Source organism: Balaenoptera ricei, chromosome 17 (genome assembly GCF_028023285.1).
Source record: "Balaenoptera ricei isolate mBalRic1 chromosome 17, mBalRic1.hap2, whole genome shotgun sequence".
Lineage (NCBI taxonomy): Eukaryota > Metazoa > Chordata > Mammalia > Artiodactyla > Balaenopteridae > Balaenoptera > Balaenoptera ricei.
In genome coordinates this window covers 34,930,629-34,955,104 of record NC_082655.1, presented here as the reverse complement: position 1 = coordinate 34,955,104, position 24,476 = coordinate 34,930,629, and the positions used below count along the sequence as shown (strand labels likewise).

Below are 24,476 nucleotides of genomic sequence, written 5' to 3'. Positions count from 1 at the left end.
CTATGGTTTTTTTTCGCATCCTTCAACTGTGTACTTTTTTTTTTAATAAATTTAATTAATTAATTTATTTATTTATGGCTGTGTTGGCAACTGTGTACTTTTAAGTGACACAGAATCATCCTGTTCCACACACACACACACACACACACACACACACCAATTGTCCTTATATGACCCTGACATAATTTCCTTTTAACAAGGACTTTCCAGGAAGAGAATCTAGTAAAGTACCAGTAGGAGTTACCTTTCTGAATCACCACGACTGCCTTCTGATACCACAGAACAGTAGTATTTTGAACTGTGAAATAATATAAACCAGATTCAAAAAGTTAAACATGAAACTTTCAGGCAGCCTAAGCAGTATCATTTGTTCCTTGGCTTCACTGAGGAATTTGTAGCTCAAGATCTCATTCCAGATATTGTTACATTAATACACCTCACAATCCTGCAGCAGGAAGCAGGAGCCCAACGAAAGAGGGAGCAGACATATAGAATAGAGAACTAAACCAAATCACAGCTAGCAAACAGACTTCCCCTTTCATATTATACTGGGGCCTGTTTTTCCTGCCCTTCTATCTTTCCTAGTCTAATAACATTATTTTCCATCTGGCTTCCCAATGCCAGAATCCTTTTCATCACATGCTCCACATTTGCTCCACTCTGTTGAATTACAATTTACGTTTCCAGTCCTCCAGTTTTATCACTCTTGTTCTACACAATTGGCTTTATCTTCGGTGTTTCAGCCACAGACTCACACGAGAACTAATTTTGTTGTCTACCATGATCCAAAGCCCTAAATGTTTAAAGGAGAGAGAGATGATACTTCCTGCATTCCTGGGCCGGGTCCGCGCTGTTGAGGTTTATCAGGTTCATCAAGAGACTGGACACCCACCAACAGGTGCAGACCAAGAGTGACCAGGGAGATCTCACACCACAGCTTTAACCCTCCAGAGGCTGCCCGCTGCACCCAGAAAATTCCACTACTTCCACGGCCCACAAGGCCCTGGGTAACCTGTGTTCACCTCCATCTCCAGCCTCACTTCACATCATGCACAACTTCTACCTTCATGTTCAAGCCACTCTGGCCTCCCTTCTACTCCCCTCATAAACTAAGCTGTACCCCACCCAGGGCCTTTGCACTTGGTGTTTTCTCTGCCTAGAATGTTCTTCCCACTGCTCTTCAGAAGGCTAGAGCTACTTGTGTCTTGGATCTTAGCCTAAAACTCATCCTCTAGCCCCCAAAGGGGCTTCTCCCGATACCCAACCTAAAGCCACCTCCCCACCCCAGCCCAGTTACTCTCAATTCTATCACCCTGCTGATTTCCTTCATTCCATGTATTATTTCTGAAATAATCTAGTTTTTTTCCCCCACATATCTGTCTTGATCACTGCTGTATGTCAATGTCTAGTTCATTGTAGCTACTCAATAAATATTTGCATGACAAGATAATTAAAAAATTAAGTTGTTTCTTCTCTTTGTATTTCTCTCTCCCTTGTTCCATGAAAGTAGCCAAGTCAACTTCTCTTAGAAAAATCTTGCTTTTCAAAGTGCAAAGTGAAGCTGTTAGCAAGATATTTCCTTCCTGACATTTTCCCCTAAAGCCTGAGTTCATTGAAGGTATTAGATAAATGCCTTTAAATACAACAAACGGACAAGTGAAAAAAATTAACTGACACTGGCAAAAAGAGATGGGATGTGGCAGAGATAGCTGACCTACCACCAAAGATTCATAGTCCCCTTTCTACAGTGTAGAATGGCTGCTGGGAAGCAGCTGCTTCACCGGGGACCACATATCCAGCCCCCACGCCCGGCACCCAAGCAAGGCCACGTGAGCAGTTTCACCAATAGAAAGTGCGAGGAAGTGATTGGGTCCCTGCCTGGCCAAGGGCTTCATCCTCCATATTCTTTTTCTCTTTCCATATACTGGGAAGCAAAGGACTCTGAAGCCCAGGAGGATGGTGAATTCATAAGAGTCAGCACCTTGGGTCCCTGAGTCAGCACCAAGGAAAAAATAAATATTTATTATGGTAAGCACTGAGGTTCATTGGTTGGTTGCCTCAAGAGTTGCCCACCGTGGCCAGCACAAGTTGGGCATGGCTGGGAGACACAGAGAGGGAAGAACCAGACCACCCCCTGGTAACAATGCCCTGAGGATGTAGTGAGGTATATGTGTGGTACAGCTAAGAAGTCTGGGCCCTATGCCCAGGCCCCGGTTCCACTGTTTGCAATTAGAGGCTTTGTGCCTGTTTTCTAAGTGCTTTAACCATAAGCCTCCTCGATTCTGATGCAACCCTGTAAGGAAAGGGGCCTCAAGAATGGCTAAGATTACACTCTCAGCTCCAAGTCAAATTTAAATTAATTTTTAAAATAAGCATGTAATATTTCTTACACATCTGTATTTTTTAGACTGAAATTTCTACCTGATACATTAGTTGAATAAATAAACTGAGAGTAGTAACCCCAGTCACAAAGATCAGAAAGCCAAAACAAACAGAACATTCTTAGCAAAAAAAGAGTATAAAATTAATGAAATTCAATTAATCACTAGTCCCCCAATGCCACAGCAGGGAGAATTTCCTAACTGGAGCAAGTATGTCGGGGCGGTGGTGACGTAGGAAGATTCCAGAGCTCACCTCCTCCCATGCACACACTGAGTCTACAGCTACATATGGAACAATTCCCTCTGAAAAAGACCTGAAAACCAGCTGTGCAGCTGCTTCACATATACAAACAAGGAAAGAGTCACATCGAGGCAGGCAGGATAGGCTGAGCCGTGGTACTGCCATAAACCCCACCCCAGGGCAGCGACCCACAATCGGGAGGGAACTCACAAACCCGGAGCTCACAAACCCGGAGCATCCCCCTGAGGAGAGAGGGGTTCATACCCCAACATCAGCACCCCAACATTTAAGACCTGCACTTGAGAGATGAGCCTCCAAAACATCTGGCTTTGAAAAGCAACGGGGCTCACATCCATGAGACCCAAAGCGCTGTAGCGAACTGAGAAACACCTCTTTAAGGACACACACTCACTCGCCAGGGTCCAGCTCAGAAGCAGCTGTTTGAGAAGCACCCAGACTTTATGTCAAAGAGTTCATTTGCAAATATTAAAGCACTGGCCTGAGGGGCTGGGGCCAGTTGGGAACCTCTCCGGGGATGGAGGGCACCATTTCAGCACTCTCGCTCTAGGTAAAGCCAGCAGGCAGCATGTTTTTTTTTCCTCTTTTTCCTTGGAGGGTGTCACCCTTGCACTCCCCCTCTGCCAGGCTCCACAGCACCACTGTCTCCCAGAGGGGAGTCGTTACATACGTCTGGTGTCCTGGTTTTTATGTCCCGTATCTCAGTTGTTACATCTAGTGTCCTGGTTTTTGCAGCTTCCACCCAGGGGACATCCCTTGAACAGCTGGCTCTAGTGACCAGGGAGGCTTTCCTTTCTGGGTCCCATAGGACTAAAACCATCAGAGAGACAGTTCTTGGCAGGCTACCACCCCAGGACACCGCACAGACAGCAGACTGCAACACAACCCCAGTCTCTCTGTGAAAGACGCCTATTTGCTTGTCCTGGGCACTTCAGCCTGACAGTCAGGTTTCAGGTTGGCACACCTGTAGCTGGAGGCTACAGAGGGGCTCTCAGGGAACATAGTCTGGGGGACACCATCTTTTCGCTCTCCCTCTGCCTCACTATAGCTCACCAGGATCTCCCAGAAAGGAGGTTATATGCTCTTCTAGAGCACTGATTTTTGTGACTGTCACCCAGGGGACACCTCCAAATCACCTGGTCTGGTGGCCAACAGTGCTTACCCTTGTGGTCCCACAGGACTGTATATATTTGCATACTTTGAAAGCTGCTGCCTGAGGGTCTGGCTTCCAAGCAGGTGCTGATCTAGGTGCTGACTGAGCGCTCAAAGTCATGGTCATAAAGATGTTCATCAACTTGGAAGAAGAATGGATGGAGAAAGGATGCTGCTGTCTTTCAGACCCCTTTATCTGGATTCCTGAACACAATTACAGCGGACCCTTGAACACGGGTTTGGACTGTATGGGTCCACTACATGCAGATGTTTTTTCACTAAATACGAACTATAGTTCTACACAATCCGCAGTTGGTTGAATCCACAGATGTGAACCATGGATTTGGAGGGCCAACTGTAAAGTTTTATGTGGATTTTTGACTGCTTGGCGGGTCGGTGCCCCTAACCCCTGTGTTGTTCAAGTGTCAACTGTATTTAACAAATATTTATTGAGCACCTACTATATACCAGACACTTTTCTACAAGCTTGAGATATATAAGTGTGCGAGGCTAACAAAAATGGTCCCCTGTGGAGCTTAAACTCATGCAGTAGTAAAAATATATATATCACTTATTGTTTTTAGAATAAACTGAGTTGATCTACAGAACTGATAAGATGATAAGACTTTGTTAGATCAGTAGTGACTTTCAAATAGTACATAAAAATAATCCACATTATCTTCTAATTGTTAAGTAAAAGCTCCAATTGTCAAACGAAATGTACATTTTTTATTAAATGTACAAACACAAGCCAAACAAAACCCTTAGAAGAAGTAAAAACTAAGAAAAAACACAGAGAATATAAATTGTTGCTGTTCTTAGACAGATAAAGCAAAAATAACATATATAAAGGGAAGCACATTCTGAGAGCAACTCTGACGGGGAAAATAGCAACCAAATGAAACATTTTTGTTATAAAATGTCTGCTAAGAAATGCAGTTCTGAGGGAGATGAGACTTCAGTTTCAGTTAAGAATGTTAGTGCTTCGTCCCGGGAGAACACACGGCGCGCGCCTCAGGCTAATGCAACGTCACGCTGGCCTCTGCCGCCGCAGGCTCGCCCCGCACTCTGTACCCCTCCCTCCCCCCGGTCTGAGTGAGCCAGAGCCCCCTAATCAGATGCTACTTTAATCCCATCCAGTCTGAGCGAAGAACAGATGCTCTCAGGCGACCTACATGCAGACACGGGTCCAAATCCAAACCTGAACCACAGGAATTCTGCGAACAAAGAAGAGAAAGGGAAATCTCTTCCAGCAGCCTCCGGAGCAGCAGATTAAATCTCCACAATCAACTTGATGTGCCTGCATCTGTGGAATACCTGAATAGACAACGAATCATCCCAAATTGAGGCGGTGGACTTTGGGAGCAACGATATATATTTTTTTCTCCTTTTTCTCTTTTTGTGAGTGTGTATGTGTATGCTTCTTTGTGTGATTTTGTCTGTATAGCTTTACTTTTACCATTTGTCCTAGGGTTGTGTCTGTCAGTTGTTTTTTGTTTTTTGGGGTTTTTTTTTTGGTTTTTTTGGGGGGGGTTGTTTATTTTAAGAATTATTTTTTATATTAATAACTTTATTTTATTTTATTTTTCTTTCTTTCTTTTTTTTTTTTCCTCCCTTTTCTTCTGAGCCATGTGGCTGACAAGGTCTTTGTGCTCCAGCCAGGGGTCAGGGCTGTGCCTCTGAGTTGGGAGAGCCAAGTTCAGGACATTGGTTCACAAGAGACCTCCCAGCTCCACATAATATCAAATGGCGATAATCTCCCAGAGATCTCCATCTCAACGCCAAGACCCAGCTCCACTCAACAACCATCAAGCTACAGTGCTGGACACCCTATGCCAAACAACTAGCAAGACAGGAACACAATCCCACCCATTAGCAGAGAGGCTGCCTAAAATCATAATAAGGCCACAGACACGCCAAAACACACCACCAGACGTGGACCTGCCCACCAGAAAGACAAGATCCATCCTCATCCACCAGAACACAGGCACTAGTCCCCTACACCAGGAAGCCTACACAACCCACTAAACCAACCTTAGCCACTGGGGACAGACACCAAAAACAACTGGAACTACGAACCTGCAGCCTGCGAAAAGGAGACCCCAAACACAGTAAGTTAAGCAAAATGAGAAGACAGAGAAACACACAGCAGATGAAGGAGCAAGGCAAAAACCCACCAGACCTAACAAATGAATAGGAAATAGGCAGTCTACCTGAAAAAGAATTCAGAATAATGATAGTAAAGATGATCCAAAATCTTGGAAATAAAACGGAGAAAATACAAGAAACATTTAACAAGGACCTAGAAGAACTAAAGAGCAAACAAAAAGTGATGAACAACACACTAAATGAAACTAAAAATTCTCTAGGAGGAATCAATGGCAGAATAACCGAGGCAGAAGAACGGAAAAGTGACCTGGAAGATAAAATAGTGGAAAAAACTACTGCAGAGCAGAATAAAGAAAAAAAAGAATTAAAAGAATTGAGGACAGTCTCAGAGACCTCTGGGACAACATTAAAGGCACCAACATTCGAATAATAGGGGTCCCAGAAGAAGAAGAGGAAAAGAAGGGAACTGAGAAAATATTTGAAGAGATTATAGTTGAAAACTTCCTTAAAATGGGAAGAGAAGTAGTCAATCAAGTCCAGGAAGCACAGAGAGTCCCATACAGGATAAATCCAAGGAGAAACATGCCAAGACACATATTAATCAAACTATCAAAAATTAAATACAAAGAAAAAATATTAAAAGCAGCAAGGGAAAAACAAACAGATAACATACAAGGGAATCCCCGTAAGGTTAACAGCTGATCTTTCAGCAGAAACTCTGCAAGCCAGAAAGGAGTGGCAGGACATATTTAAAGTGATGCAAGGGAAGAACCTACAGCCAAGATTACTCTACCCAGCAAGGATCTCATTCAGATTCGATGGAGAAATTAAAACCTTCACAGACAAACAAAAGCTAAGAGAATGCAGCACCACCAAACCAGCTTTACAACAAATGCTAAAGGAACTTCTCTAGGCAGGAAACACAAGAGAAGGAAAACACCTACAATAACAAAGCCAAAACAATTAAGAAAATGGTAATAGGAACATACATGTTGATAATTACCTTAAATGTAAATGGATTAAATGCTCCCACCAAAAGACACAGATTGGCTGAATGGATACAAAAAAAAGACCCATAAATATGCTGTCTACAAGAGACCCACTTCAAACCTAGGGACACATACAGACTGAAAGTGAGGGGATGGAATAAGATATTCCATGCAAATGGAAATCAAAAGAAAACTGGAGCAGCAATTCTCATATCAGACAAAACAGACTTTAAAATAAACACTATTACAAAAGAAAGAGAAGGACACTACATAATGATCAAGGGGTCAATCCAAGAAAAAGATATAACAATTGCAAATATTTATGCACCCAACATAGGAGCACCTCAATACATAAGGCAAATGCTAACAGCATTTCTGCTTTTATAAGGGGAAATCGACAGTAGCACAATCATAGTAGGGGACTTTAACACTCCATTTTCACCAATGGACAAATCATCCAAACTGAAAATAAATAAGGAAACAAAAGCTTTAAATGGCACATTAAACAAGATGGACTTAATTGATATTTATAGGACATACCATCCAAAAACAACAGAATACCCTTTCATCTCAAGTGCTCCTGGAACATTCTCCAGGATAGATCATATCTTGGGTCACAAATCAATCCTCGGTAAACTTAAGAAAATTGAAATTGTATCACTTATCTTTTCCAACCACAATGCTCTGAGACTAGATATCAATTACAGGGAAAAAAATCTGTAAAAAACACAAATACATGGAGGCTAAAAATTACACTACTTAATAACCAGGAGAACACTGAAGAAATCAAAGAGGAAATGAAAAAATATCTAGAAACAAATGACAATGAAAACACGGTGACCCAAAACCTATGGGATGAAGCAAAAGCAGTTCTAAGAGGGAAGCTTATAGCAATACAATCCCACCTCAAGAAACAAGAAACATCTCAAATAAACAACCTAACCTTACACCTAAAGCAATTAGAGAAAGAATAACAAAAGAACCCAAAAGATAGAAGGAAAGAAATCATAAAGATCAGATCAGAAATAAATAAAAAAGAAATGAAGAAAACAATAGCAAAGATAAATAAAACTAAAAGCTGGTTCTTTGAGAAGATAAACAAAATTGATAAACCATTAGCCAGACTCATCAAGAAAAAAAGGGAGAAGACTCAAATTAATAGAATTAGAAATGAAAAAGGAGAAGTAACAACTGACACTGCAGAAATACAAAGGATCATGAGAGATTACTGCAAGCAACGCTATGCCAATAAAATGGACAACCTGGAAGAAACGGACAAATTCCTAGAAATGCACAACCTTCCGAGACTGAACCAGGAAGAAATAGAAAATATGAACAGACCAATTACAAGCACTGAAATTGAAACTGTGATTAAAAATCTTCCAACAAACAAAAGCCCAGGACAAGATGGCTTCACAGGAGAATTCTATCAAACATTTAGAGAAGAGCTAAAACCTATCCTTCTCAAACGTTTCCAAAATATAGCAGAGGGAGGAACACTCCCAAACTCATTCTACGAGGCCACCATCACCCTGATATCAAAACCAGACAAAGATGTCACAAAGAGAGAAAACTACAGGCCAATATCACTGATGAACATAGATGCAAACTCCTGAACAAAATACTAGCAAATAGAATCCAACAGCACACTAAAAGGATCATACACCATGATCAACTGGGGTTTATCCCAGTGACGCAAGGATTCTTCAATATACGCAAATCAATCAATGTGATACACCATATTAACAAATTGAAGAATAAAAACCATATGATCATCTCAACAGATGCAGAAAAAGCTTTTGACAAAATTCAACACCCATTTATGATAAAAACCCTCCAGAAAGCAGGCATAGAGGGAACTTACCTCAATATAATAAAGGCCATATGTGAAAAACCCACAGCCAACATCATTCTCAACAGTGAAAAAGTGAAACCATTTCCACTAAGATCAGGAACAAGACAAGGTTGCCCACTCTCACCACTATTATTCAACATAGTTTTGAAAGTTTTAGCCACAGCAATCAGAGAAGAAAAAGAAATAAAAGGAATCCAAATCGGAACAGAAAAAGTGAAGCTGTCACTGTTTGCAGATGACATGATAATATACATAGAGAATACTAAAGACGCTACCAGAAAACTATTAGAGCTAATCAATGAATTTGGTAAAGTAGCAGGATATAAAATTAATGCACAGAAATCTCTTGCATTCCTATACACCAATGATGAAAAATCTGAAAGAGAAATTAAGGAGACACTCCCATTTACCACTGCAACAAAAAGAATAAAATACCTAGGAATAAACCTACCTATGGAGACAAAAGACCTGTAGGCAGAAAACTATAAGACACTGATGGGGCTTCCCTGGTGGCGCAGTGGTTAGGAATCCGCCTGCCAATGCAGGGAACACAGGTTCGTGCCCCGGTCCGGGAAGATTCCACATGCCGCGGAGCGGCTAGGCCCGTGAGCCACAACTACTGAGCCTGCATGTCTGGAGCCTGTGCTCCGCAACGGGAGAGGCTGCGACAGTGAGAGCCCCGCTCACCGCGATGAAGAGTGGCCCCCGCTCGCCGCAACTGGAGAAAGCCCTTGCACAGAAACGAAGACCCAACACAGCCATAAATAAATAAATAAATAAATTTATTTATTTTAAAAAAAAAAGACACTGATGAAAGAAATTAAAGATGACACAAACAGATGAAGAGATATACCATGTTCTTGGAAAGGAAGAATCAACATTATGAAAATGACTATACTACCCAAAGCAATCTACAGATTCAATGCAATCCCTATCAAACTACCAATGGCGTTTTTCACAGAACTAGAACGAAAAAATCTCACAATTTGTATGGAAGCACAAAAGACCCCGAATAACCAAAGCAATCTTGACAAAGAAAAACGGAGCTGGAAGAATCAGGCTCCTGGACTTCAGACTATACTACAAAGCTACAGTAATCAAGACAGTATGGTACTGGCACAAAAACAGAAATATAGATCAATGGAACAGGAGAGAAAGCCCAGAGATAAACCCACGCACATATGGTCACCTTATCTTTGATAAAGGAGGCAAGAATATACAATGGAGAAAAGACAGCCTCTTCAATAAGTGGTGCTGGGAAAACTGGACAGCTACAGGTAAAAGAATGAAATTAGAACACTCCCTAACACCATACACAGAAATAAACTCAGAATGGATCAAAGACCTAAATGTAAGGCCAGACACTATCAAACTCTTAGAGGAAAACATAGGCAGAACACTCTATGACATAAATCACAGCAAGATCCTTTTTGACCTACCTCCTAGAGAAATGGAAATAAAAACAAAAATAAACAAATGGGATCTAATGAAACTTAGAAGCTTTTGCACAGCAAAGGAAACTATAAACAAGACGAAAAGACAACCCTCAGAATGGGAGAAAATATTTGCAAATGAAGCAACTGACAAAGGACTAATATCCAAAATTTACAAGCAGCTCATGCAACTCAATATCAGAAAAATAAACAACCCAATCTAAAAATGGGCAGAAGACCTAAACAGACATTTCTCCAAAGAAGATATACAGATTGCCAACAAATACATGAAAGGTTGCTCAACATCACTCATCATCAGAGAAATGCAAATCAAAACTACAATGAGGTATCATCTCACACCAGTCAGAATGGCCATCATCAAAAAATCTACAAACAATAAATTCTGAAGAGGGTGTGGAGAAAAGGGAACCCTCTTGCACTGTTGGTGAGAATGTAAATTGATAAAGCCACTATGGAGAACAGTATGGAGGTTCCTTAAGAAACTAAAAATAGAACTATCATACGACCCAGCAATCCCACTACTGGGCATATACCCTGAGAAAACCATAATTCAAAAAGAGTCATGTACCACAATGTTCATTGCAGCTGTATTTACAATAGCCAGGACATGGAAGCAACCTAAGTGTCCATCGACAGATGAAGGGATAAAGAAGATGTGGCACATATATACAATGGAATATTACTCAGCCATAAAAAGAAACGAAATTGAGTTATTTGTAGTGAGGTGGATGGACCTAGAGTCTGTCATACAGAGTGAAGTAAGGCAGAAAGAGAAAAACAAATACCGTATGCTAACACATATATATTGAATCTAAAAAAAAAAAAATGGTTATGAAGAACCTAGGGGCTGGACAGGAATAATGACGCAGACATGGGGAAGGGTAAGCTGGGATGAAGTGAGAGAGTGGCATGGATATTTATACACTACCAAATGTAAAACAGATAGCTAGTGGGAAGCAGCCGCATAGCACAGGGAGATCAGCTCAGGGCTTTGTGACCACCTAGAGGGGTGGGATACGGAGGGTGGGAGGGAGACGTAAGAGTGAGGAGATATGAGGATATATGTATATGTATTGCTGATTCACTTTGTTATAAAGCAGAAACTAACACACCATTGTAAAGCAATTATCCTCCAATAAAACAATAATAAATAAAAGAATGTTAGGGCTTCCCTGGTGGCACAGTGGTTAAGAATCCGCCTGCCAATGCAGGGTACATGGGTTCGAGCCCTGGTCCGGGAAGATCCCACATGTCATGGAACAACTAAGCCCGTGTGCCACAACTACTGAGCCTGCACTCTAGAGCCCGTGGGCCACAACTACTGAGCCTGTGTGCTGCAACTACTGAAGCCCACGTGCCTAGAGCCCGTGCTCCGCAACAAGAGAAGACACCACAATGAGAAGCCCGCGCACCGCAACAAAGAGCAGCCCCTGCTCACTGCAACTAGAGGAAGCCCGTGTGCAGCAACAAAGACCCAGGGCAGCCAAAAATAAAAATAAATAAATAAATAAATAAATTTATTTTAAAAAAAGAATGTTAAATGCGAAGACTCTACAACCACACAAAAAGTTCAAGGGAAAATTAACCAACCCCTGTGGAGAAAAGGGAACCCTCTGGAGAAAAGGGAACCCTCCTACACTGTTGTTGGGAATGTAAATTGGTGCAACCACTATGGTAAACAGTGTGGAGGTTCCTTAAGAAACTAAAATAGAGTTACCATATGATCCAGCAATCCTACTCCTCGGCATATATCCAGAAAAGATGAAAACTCTAATTCAAAAAGATACATGCACCCCAGTGTTCACAGCAGCAATATGTACAATAGCCAAGACATGGGAGCAACCTAAGCATCCACTGACAGATGAATGGGTAAAGAAGGTGTACTCTGTGTGTGTGTGTGTGTGTTTGTGTATATATACACAATGTGTGTATATATATACACAAGGAATATTACTCAGCCTTAAAAAAAAGAATGAAATAATGCCATTTGCAGCAACATGGATGGACCTAGAGCTTATCATACTAAGTGAAGTAAGTCAGACAGGGAAAGACAAATATCATGTGATATCACTTATATGTGGAGTCTTAAAAAAAGATGCAAATGAACTTATTTACAAAACAGAAATCAACTCACAGACATACAAAGCAAATTTATGGTTACCAAAGAGGAAAGAGAGGGAGAGATAAATTAGGAGTTTGGGATTAACAGATATACACTACTATATATAAAAGAGATAAACAACAAGGAACGACTGTATAGCACAGGGAACTATATTCAATATCTTGTAACAACCTATAATGGAAAATAACTGAATCACTTTGCTGTACACCAAAAACTAACACATTGTAAATCAACTATACTTCAATGAAATAAATAAATAATTAAAAAATAATAAACCACTCCTTCCAGTAGTTTTCTCCATGGTAGGTTTGACTTTGTGCACAGGCATTTTAAACTAGAATTTGTCCTAACTCTCTACTCCTTGATAAGATCCCTAGGAGTGGGAGTTATAGCTGATCTGATTGCTAGAACCAAGTTTATCTCATTTGCTCAGATAGTACAGTGTTCCATGTATTTTGGAGAACTTAATGAAATTCTAACCAACACATTAGGAATAAGTTACTAACATAATATGTGTCTGTGTGATATGAAATTACAGCAGGAAACACACAAGGCCACAAATATGAACTGTTTAAGTAAGATTAGCTACTTCTGCATATTAATGTTAAAAAACGTTGTAACTTCTTATCCATTCATTTTGTCATGTCACTTGCTGACAGAATAAGCAATAGTAGTCACCAAACTTAATTCATTAAGTAAGTTAACTTCTTTCTTTAACATGTGGAAAATATCATTCTTTGGTTCAGGCTGGGAAACAGAGAGTCCAATTCATGAAATCAACGTTCTAAGGAAGCCTAGTTTGGGATTCACTGCTGTGAAAAATCTCCTAGCAATTCATCCATCACATCCATTCTATGAGTGTCCAACAAAGCTTTCTGAATGCTGTGGAAGCCAGCAGGTGGTCAGAGTATGCTACATTACATTTGCCTGGATCCCCAGAGAGAACTCTAAAATAAAAAAGATAGGCCCTGGGGCTTCCCTGGTGGCGCAGTGGTTAAGAATCCGCCTGCCAATGCAGGGGACACGGGTTCAAGCCCTGGTCCGGGAAGATCCCACATGCCGCGGAGCAACTAAGCCCGTGCGCCACAACTACTGAGCCTGCGCTCTAGAGCCCGCAAGCTACAACTACTGAAGCCTGTGTACCACAACTACTGAAGCCCGCGTGCCTAGAGCCTGTGCTCTGCAACAAGAAAAGCCACCACAATGAGAAGCCTGCGCACTACAACGAAGAGTAGCCCCCGCTCACTGCAACTAGAGAAAAGCCCGCGTGCAGCAGCGAAGACCCAATGCAGCCAAAAATTAAATAAATGAATAAATAAATAAATTAAAAAAAAAAAAAGATAGGCCCTTACGCCCAGACTCAAATTCTAACCAATAAGCAACTATGTTGTAGTCTTAAGTTGTTGACCAAGTAGCTTCTACCCACTTAAGATGATAACCTCAGCTCACCTGAGTTGGAAATCTCTTTTTTGCTTATAGGATAAGTGATTTTCCAACCACAGGAAAGTTTAGAATTAAAGATAGGAATGAAATCACTCAAACTTAAACTTATGTGTTAAATTTAGGAATAAGTTTTGTAATCATCAGGACACTTTGTATGCATTTGGTATTTATTTGTAAAATTTAAGAACATCTGACATTTTAAAATCTGACAGATTTTTTTTAATTTCAGTTTAAAGTGTATGATGACTTTAAGAGTCTGAAGGTGAATGTGCATCATTTAATTTAGCATTTATTCACTTATTAGCAATTATTAAGCATATTCTTTGTACCCAGAAGTAGAAGAATGCAAAGGAATTAATACAGTATTTTAGGGCTGAAAGGGCCCTGTTGTAAAGAAGTTTATATACTGGTGCTTGGAGTTGAATTCTCGGCCCCAAAACTTCATATGTTGAAGTCCTAATGCCCAGTGTCTCAGAATGTACCTTATTTGGAAATAAGTCATTGAACGTGTAATTAGTTAAATTAAGATGAGGTCATACTGGAGTACGGTGGGCCCCTAATCCAATAAGACTGGTAAGAAACACCTTAATCTCTGATTTCTAGGCTCCAGAACTGTGAGACAATAAATTTCTGTTGTTCAAAGCCACTAGGTTCCTGGTACTCTGATATGGCAGGCCCAGCAAACTAATACAACTAGTTATTTACTTATTGCCTCTTAGCTACAAGCCCAGCATTCTCTTTTCTTCTCTGGGATGTTGAGGATGGGACTCTGCAAAATTGATTTCACTAACTCTCTTGTCAGCTGGCTTCCTGGAAGTTTCTGCCAGTACAAGGCACTAGAGAGAGACTGGAAGCTGAGAGGAGAAAGAAGGGACTTCCTTCTGGTTTCTCGTTTCTGTCAGCATTACACCAACAACAGTACAAGGCTGGCCTCAGTCCCCAGTTTCTCTCCACAATGCCAACACTAACCATCCCATGTCTCCCTGGATGTGCTGGCAGCTGGGCCACACCCTCCTGGCAGTCAAACTGCCAGCTGCTGCACAACGTCACCAGCCAGGCTGCACCCACCTGAGGTCCAGCCCATCCCCTCCAGGCCCCTCCCCAGAGCTCCTAGGTCTCATCTTCCTGCCTCCTCCCTGCTGCTTCTTGCAGTTACTACCTCTGAGTGACTTCAGCATTTCCTTTTTGCACTTTCTGATTTCCAGTACACACAGAACCAACTCCCTGTGTGAAACCTCTGCTATTTGAAATACTTACAGTGGTTTTGGGTTTTCTGACTGGATCCTGACCGATTTAGCTTACAACCCCCATAGAGAGACAAATATACAAAAATTAAAAAATATAAGCAGGTCAAGATTCACGATAAATAATGTTTGCAATGGTGCAGGTAAACACTTCCAATTTGATGTTGATGAGAATAAAAACTAACTCAAATTTTCTTCTGGGAAGTTTGGGAAAATGAATCTAAAGATAAAATGTACACAGACTGAGTCCTAGAATCCCACTGCCAGAACTGTATCCTAAGGAACTAATCAGATAAATGCTCAAGATTCATGTACGAGTATGCCCATTGCAATATTGTTTATAATAGTAAAAAAATAAAAAATAAAAAATTTACCAAAGATGTCCATCTACAAATCACTGATTAAATTATTTTACATACATACACACACACACATACACACAAACACACACACAAGAAATCCTAAGAAGCTATTAAAATAATGGAGCTCTATATTTTTTGACATGGAAATATACTCATATCACAGAACATTACATGACAAAAGCAGATTTCCAAATAGCAGGTATAGCATTTAAAAAAATGTGGAAAATAATTATAATTATTTCATAACAAATTAAGTACAAAAAGTAATTATTTCTGGGTGGTAGGAATTCCGGTGATCGAAGTGCAAAGAGAAGTGTTCTATTAATAATAGTCACATAGCCATGGGGCGACCTGGCCCTGCCCTTCAGCAGGTCAGAACCAGCCCCATGGCCCCATGGTCAGCTCAAACAGCCATGTGGGCACACAGTCACACCCTGTAGGTGGGCAGCTACCTAATGCCTCCCTAGGCCACACAGGAAGCCTACTCTGCAACCAGTGGCCCACAGCCTCCACACTAGGCTTCATAGCCAACCAGGCCAGGGGCCAGCCCTGTCTACCAGTGAGCCAAAGTAGTCAGCCCCTCCACAACAGGAGGTTACACACAGCCCATAAGGGGGGCACCCTCAGAGCATATAGCTCCGGTGACAAGAGGGGAGTGTGCTGCTGGGCCCCACAGGACGTCTCCTACATAAGGCCACTTCTCCAATATCAGGAAACACAACTGACCTGCTTGATACCTAGAAATAAACACAAAGAACTGGGCAAAATCAGGAGACAAAGGAATATGTTCCAAACAAAGAAACAAGACAAAACCTCAGAAAAGGAACTAAATGAAATGGAAATAAGCCATTTACCTAATAAATAGTTCAAGGTAATGATTTTAAAGATGCTCACTGAATTTAGGAGAAGAATGGATGAACACAACAAGAATTTCAACAAAAAGTTAAAAAATATAAAGAAGAACCAAACAGAAGCTTAAGAATACAATGACTGAAATTTAAAAATACCTTAGAAGGAGTCAACAGTAGATTAGATGATACAGAAGAATGGATCAGTGATCTGGAAAACAGAGTAGTGGAAATCACTCAAGCTGAACGGAGAAAAGAAAAAACAATTTTTTAAAATGGGGATAGTTTAAGAGACCTCTGGAACAATATCACACATACTAAAATTCACATTATAGAGGTCCCAGAAGGAAAAGAGAGAAAGGGGCAGAAGAAATAATAGCTGAAAACTTCTCTAACTTGGGAGATGAAACAGACATCCAGGTCCAGGAAACACAGACAGTCCCAAATAAGATGAACCCAAAGAGGTCCACACTAAGACACATTAAATTAAAATGTCAAAAATTAAAGAATCTTAAAAGCAGCAAGAGGAAACCAGCTACTTACATACAAGGGAACTCCCATAGACTATCAGCTGACTTTTCAGCAGGAACTTTGCAAGCCAGAAGAGAGTACACAACATATTCAAAGTAATAAAAGGGAAAAAAAACTACAACCAAGAGAACTTTAGCCAGCAAGGTTATCTTTAGCTTTGAGGAAGAGATAAAGAGTTTTAGAGACAAACAATGCTAAAAGAGTTCAGCATTACTAAACTGGCTTTACAAGAAATGTTAAAGGGACTTCTCAAAGTGGAAAAGAAAAGGCTACAACTAGAAATATGAAAATTATGAAAGGAAAATCTCACTGGTAAAGGCAAACATACAATAAAGGTAATATAATCAATCACTTATAAAGCAAGTAGTAAGGTTAAAAGACAAAAGTAGTAAAATGATCTATATCTGCAATAAGTAGCAAAGGGATACACAAAACAAAAAGATGTAAAATATGATGCCATAACATTAAATGTGGGGCTAGAGGAGTAAAATGTAGGGCTGTTAGAATGCATTCAAACTTAAGAGATCATCAGCTTAAAATAATCACTGATATATAAGTTGTTATATCTGAACCTCATGGTAACCACAAACCAAAAATCTAAAATAGATACACACCCACACAAACGAGAAAGGAATCCAAACATACTACTAAAGGTAGTCATTGAATCGCAAGAGAAGAGAGCAAAAGGAGAAGAAACAAAAAAGAACTATAAAAACAACCAGAAAACAATTAACAAAATGGCAGTAAGTATGTTTTTATATATCAATAAACACACAGAGTGGCTGAATTAATTTTTTAAAAGCCCCATATATATGCTGCCTACAAGAGACACACTTCAGATCTAAAGACATACACAGACCGAATGTGAGGGGATGGAAAAAGGTATTCTATGCAAATATAAACAAAAAAACCCCAAAAAGATTAGTGAGAATGTGGAGAAAAGGGAACCCTCATGCACTCTGGTGGGACTGTAAATTGGTGCAGCCTTTATGGAAAACAGTACGGAGGTTCCCCCCCCCAAATTAAAAATAGTACTGTCATATGGTTCAGCAATTTCTCTTCTGGGTATTTACCCAACAAAAACAAAAAAACTAATTCAAAAAGATATATGCACCCCAATGTTCACTGCAACATTATTTACAGTAATGAAGAGATGTAAGCAACCTAAGTGTCTACTGATATATGAATGGATAAAGAAGATGCATGGACATATGCACAATGGAATATTACTCAGACATAAAAAGAATGAAATCTTGCTATTTGCAACATGGATACTCCTAGAGAGTATTATACTAAGTGAAATAAGTCAGACAAAGCAAAATACCATGTGATCTCACTTATATGTAAAATCTAAAAAACAAAATAAGCAAGCAAACAAAGCAAAATAAAAATAGACTCATAGATACAGAGAATAAACGGGTATTTATTTGCCAGAGGCAAGGGTGTGAAAGGGGGCAAAATCTGTGAAGGGGATTAAGAGGTACAAACCTCCAGTTATAAAATGAGTAAGCCATGGGGATATAATATACAGCATAAGAAATATTGTCAAGGGCTTCCCTGGTAGCGCAGTGGTTGAGAATCTGCCTGCCAATGCAGGGGACATGGGTTCGAGCCCTGGTCTGGGAAGATCCCACGTGCCGCGGAGCAACTGGGTCCGTGAGCCACAATTACTGAGCCTGCGCGTCTGGAGCCTGTGCTCCGCAACTAGAGAGGCCGCGATAGTGAGAGGTCCGCACACTGCGATGAAGTGTGGCCCCCGCTTGCCACAACTAGAAGAAAGCCCTCGCACAGAAACGAAGACCCAACACAGCCATAAATAAATAAATTAATTAATAAAAAATATATATATATTGTCAATAATATTGTAATAACTTTGTATAGTGATAGATGGTTACTAGACTTATCCTGGTGATCATTTCATAATGTATGCAAATGTCAAATCACTATGTAGTACAGTGAAACTAACATAATATTGTCTGTCAACTACATTTCAATTAAAGAAATAAATAAACAAATGTCATAAAAATACTTATAGAATACTGTTTTAATGTCAGTATGTAAATGCTTAAGAGAACCAAATATATAAAATGTTGAAAAATTCAACTATTTGGAAAAAAAATCACCCTGCATTTATATTATTTAATCCAAATTTACAAGGGTATGCCTTCTTTTATTTTTCTCTTTTCTATTATTTCTACCACTCTCATTTTTTTCAATGTGATCCATATGTATTTAACACCAATAACACAGTTTATTCATATGCTAGCTCTTAATCGACGTGTGAGCCTAATCTAATAGTAAAATGTCAACCAAGGGGCTTCCCTGGTGGCGCAGTGGTTGAGAGTCTGCCTGCCAATGCAGGGGACACGGGTTCGAGCCCTGGTCTGGGAAGATCCCACATGCCGCGGAGCAACTGGGCCCGTGAGTCACAATTACTGAGCCTGCGCGTCTGGAGCCTGTGCTCTGCAACAAGAGAGGCCGCGATAGTGAGAGGCCCGCGCACCGCGATGAAGAGTGGCCCCCGCTTGCCACAACTAGAAGAAAGCCCTCGTACAGAAACGAAGACCCAACACAGCCATAAATAAATAAATTAATTTAAAAAAAAAAAAAAAAAAAAAAAAAAAATGTCAACCAATATGGAAGAAGACCTGTGGCCTCAATTCAAAACTGCCTTAAATATTTTATCGACATACTGCTTAAACTTCTAACAGCATCTCTACTGCTTGCAAAGAAACAAAGAAACAATGGAATTACCTCCTTAGAAACAAATTCATCATGCAATGGAAGAAACATCTTTTTCCAGCTACATGGACAACAGAATCTATGAAAGAAATGGCTACTTGCAATCAAAATGCAAAAATGGGTATCAAAGTCCTATCGGTGCTTTTCCTCCTGGGAGTCATCGCAGCTCCCAGGCTGCCACTTCACAGTCCCATGAATCTTCAGAATGGGCAAGAGCTGCTGCATACTGGGAAAAGACCACCACCCACTCACATGAGCCCTCATCCTCACTCTGTAACACAATCTCACTCACAAAATCCAAGTGCATACTAGAAATCTAAAAATAACATTACTCCTGGAATTTAAAAGCTCAAAACTGAAAATTTCCCAGGCTTCACTCCAGTAATACTAAAAATGCAGATTTTTTTTTCCTACACCAACAGAAGCTTGGGGAATTGGGACTGAAGGCAATGAAGTCCAGGAATCCATCTGCTCCGTGATATCCTGGGGAGAAGCAGTCACTGCTTTTTCAGAAGTCTCAAAATGCTTAGCAAGAGTCGTATAGAACATAAATAACACGAACATACCATCAGAGAAGCATCCTGGAACTGGGAACCACAAACCAGGCAGAATAACCTGGAGAATCTTCAAAGTACCTGTAGCAACCCTTACAAATCTAGATGTACCAACTCACAAAAGTGGGTTTTAACCAGCATCCTTTTTGTTGGTGGTGGTTTACTGATCATGTAGAATAGTAAATTACAGCTTTAATTTCATTGTTTTCCCCATCATCATTTAAATAGTCAACCAAAATTCTCTTAATATCTCCCATGTTTAACGTACTATGGCTTTGCCTCAAGAATCAGGTCTCAAGTAGCTCACAATCTGGTGGGGGAAGAAAGAAGTGTACAAGAATTTTGCAATATGGCAAGAAAATTTTAAAAATAAAAGGCATAAATATTAGAAAGGAAGAAGGAAAACTTCTTTCTTAGCAGGTGACATAATTATGTGCCTTGAAAATCCAAAGGAACGTATCTACAAACAACTATAACAACTAGTATGTGAATTAAGGAAGAAACAAGATACAAAATTAGTATACAAAAGCCAGTTGCATTTCTATATACTAGAAATCAACAATCAGAAAATAAAATTTAAAAAGTAATACCATTTACAATGGCATAAAAAATCAGATACGTGGGAATAAACTTAACAAAAGATGTGCAAGAACCCTACACTGAAAATATTACTGCTGATGAAAGAAGACCTAAGCAAGTAGATTGTTCAGATATCAATTCCCAAATTGACCTATAGGTTCAACAGAGTTCCAATCAAAATCCCAGCAGGCAATTTTTTTTCAGAAACTGACACGCTTATTCTGAAATTTATATTGGAATTCAAAGGATCCCAAATAGCCAAGACAATTTTGAAAAACAAAAACAAAGTTGGAGGCCTTAAACTTCCAGACTTTAAGATATACTATAAAACTATAGTAATTAAGACAATGAGCAAAAACTTGAACAGGCACTTTACAAGAGATGATATACAAATAGACAATAAGTATATGAAAATGTGCTCAACATCATTATTGATGATAGAATTAAAACCACATGCTTCATTAAAATCACAGTGAGATACCACTACACATACAATACTATGGAAAAGATGTATACCACCATCAAATGATGGTGAGGGTATAGATCAACTCTCATATATTTCTGGTAAAAATGTAAAATCAAATAACCCCTTTGGAAAACTATTTAGTGGTTTTTTGTAATGTTAAACATACACCTACCCTATAATCTAGCAATTCCTTTCTAGGTATATGTGCATGAGAAAGAAGAATTTGTTCAAGAATATTTATAGTATCTTTATTTATAATTGTGAAAAACTGGAAACAACACAAGTTCACCAACAGGGGAATGTATAAACAAATTGTTATAGAATGGAATTCTACACAGCAATAAAAAAAAAAAAAGGAACAAACAATTGATGGACACAATAGCGTGGATGAAATTCAAAAGCATTATCTTGAGCAAAAGTAGCCAGACAAAAAAGGGTACATATTGTATGATGCCACTAATTTGAAGTTCAAGGACATGAAAACTAATCTACAATGACAGAAATCAGAACACTCATTACCTCTGGTAGCTGGCAGCAGTTATTAACTGGGAAAGACCATAAGGGAACTTACTGAGGTGATGAAAATGTTCTGTCTTGATCTGAGTGGTAGTTGCACAAGAATATGCATTTGTAAAAATTCACTAAGTTGTACAATTAAGATTTTTTCATTTACTATACATAAATGATATCTCAACATGAAAGAAAATATAGAAATAACCAGATGGTAGGAGGATAAAATGTTCCAGAAAAGATGTGCATGTAAATGGGTATTGGATGGTGAAATTTCTATCTGAGGTGGTAGTGAAGAATGGGGGTGGGGGCATTACATTTAAAATGACTCTTGAAAGAGGGAAAAGACTTGGATCTAAAGAAATGTAGAGTGAAGGTGAGAGAAGGAAGAGGATACCGCAGGAGAGAAAACATTACGCATTGCTATGGTCTGAGTGTTTATGTTCCCCCCAAATTCATGTGCTGAAATCCTAACCCCTGAGATGAGTACTGGGAGGTGGGGCCTTTGGAAGATGCTTAGGTCATGAGGGTGAAGGCTTATGAATGGGATTAGTGCTCTTCTAAAAGAGACCTGAGAGAGCTAGCTTGCCCCTTCCACCACGTGAGGATACGGTGAGAAGGTAGCATCTATGAGAAAGCAAGCCCTCATCAGACACTGAATCTGCTGGTGCCATGATCTTGGACTTCCAGCCTCCAGAACTGTGAGAAGTGGACGTTTGCTGTTTATGAGCCATCCAGTTTATAGTATTTTTGTTATAGCAGCCCAAACACACTAAGACACACATTAAGTGAGAATCGGAACTGAGGTAGATATGACAGGAACAGAGAAGATGTGAAGAATATTACAGAGCCAGAGTGTACCTGATTTGCCAAGTCATAAAACACAAAAACTGGAGCTCAGGAGAAAGGTCAGAGCTAAAGATGGTTAAGAGAGTGAGTCATTCTTAGAGAGGTGACGTGTACAGCTGGTTAATAAATATTTGTTGGGTGGATGGATAGACATAGAGGATGGACAGATAGGAGATTGAATCAGATTGTCAAAAGAAATATACCAGGCTTAACCGTATAAAACTGCTGGTATCTAACCACTTTTCAACCTTCTAAAAATTGCAGTTTCATATAGTTCGGTCTAACAGAGAAAGAAAAGATAGAGGTCAAGAGTATTTCTTAAGAAGAGGAGGAAAAGCCAGAGAAAAGAGCAGACAGGGGAAAATGCAAAATAATAATAATAGCAATAACAAATGTATTGCCTTAATTTAAAATTTTCTAAGTAAAAACTCTTGCCTAAGGGTATGAACTGACAATTTACAGAAGATACACAAAGACAAAATTCATATAAGAAATATTCAGCATCACAATAACCAGAGAAATAAGCATTAAAACCATGGGATACCATTCCAAAGATTTTTTTTTTTAATAACAGTATATGTTTCTGGCAAGGGTTTAGGAAAACATTCTCACACATTTCTTTAAAAAATATAAATTCACTTACAGACTTTCTAGAGAGCTACTTATCTGTATGTAAAAATTCTTTAAATTTTGCACATTTAATTTATTATGAATTTATTTTGTGTATAAATGTGTTATGTGTATGGTAAAAAATTTATTATGTGTATAGTAAAAAATATGCATACATAGATATATGTAGAAAGATGTTTACCACAACCTAATTTATAATATAAAACATATTAAAGTAACCTAAAGGTCCAATAATAGGGAATTTTAGAATATTATACAGTTATTTTTTTAAAGCCACCCTTTTGTAGGATTATTTAATAATATAGGAGAAAGTTCACTATATAGCTGATCTCCAAAATAACACTTTGAAGTTGTCCCCTTTTTGCAGATGAGGAAATATAAATATATAAATACACATATATATTCAATAAAAAGAACATCTGAAAGAAAATACACCAAAATCCCTACACAGTAGTATTATGGTAAATTTTTTTTAATTTTTAATTTTCTTTTTTTGTTTTTAACAACAGCATGGATTACCTAATTTTCAAACAAACTAAACATTATTTATTTTGAAAAAAACTATTGCCCTCAGATTGTCAGGTAGCATACAAAACAGTCCAAAGGCGCACAGATGGGTTCACCACAAAGCTTCTTCAGCTTTAAGCTTCAGGACCGCTTCTGGGGGCACATGGGCCTTCCCAATACTCTAGGTGGGTCCTAACAGTGTGCCTACATGGTCATTTGTTTCTTTGTTTAATTTTGCACAAATAAGCTCTTTTAAGACCAACTGGTTAAAACAGTTGTCTCGACCACAATCTCTCCTCCATCAGACTTTGTCTCAGTTTAGGTGGCATCGGAATTGCCCTGGGCATTTTGGGTCTGGATAAAAGGAAGTTGAGTTGGGATATATTTAGTTTGGGGCTTCACAGGACATATTAATAAGGTTTATGATCATTTCCAGGTATAGTTAAGTTATTGCTGGCTGTCCCAGGGTAGATACAGTTTTCAGGAATATTCCCACCACCCACGGCGCTGACTCACCCACTGTCATTTGATGAAGGTGCAAGGCCAGAAGATGTGAACATGTCTTAGGACCTTAGGCACTTCAGGGTGCCCAGTACTAGAAGTATGTAGGCTGAAGGAGAAACAAGTTTTGAAACATACAGAGCCAGAAGCTAGTCTACAGAAAAAAATCTTCCAATCACCAGAGGTGTAACAGAAGTTTCAGCTCTCATTGACATCTACAGTCATTTTTCAGGACTCCATGGGACTATAGAGGTACTAAGGCAGAGGATAAGCTAGCAGACAGATCTGGTGAAGGAAATGGCACCAGAAGCAAAGCCTAGCGTCCACAGGTTGCTTCTCTAGTGTTGATCCAAGCATCTGGACAAATTCCTGTTCTAATCTGTGAAGTT

At 39.5% G+C, this 24,476-nt stretch overlaps 1 protein-coding gene across 6 annotated transcripts in view; it reads right to left on the bottom strand.

Annotated features, from left to right (window-relative positions):
• Positions 1–24,476, bottom strand: part of NCALD (neurocalcin delta) — a 445,233-nt gene that overhangs the window by 363,190 nt on the left and 57,567 nt on the right. Inside the window, exon 2 of one of the 6 annotated variants that reach the window (XM_059902281.1) lies at positions 16,378–16,429. The exons of 4 other annotated variants lie outside the window; for them this stretch is intronic. The gene's annotated coding sequence lies outside the window, so the exon portion shown is untranslated. Of the gene's footprint in view, positions 1–16,377; positions 16,432–24,476 lie in introns of those variants that run through there. One more of the 6 variants, XM_059902280.1, reaches the window with a different exon arrangement.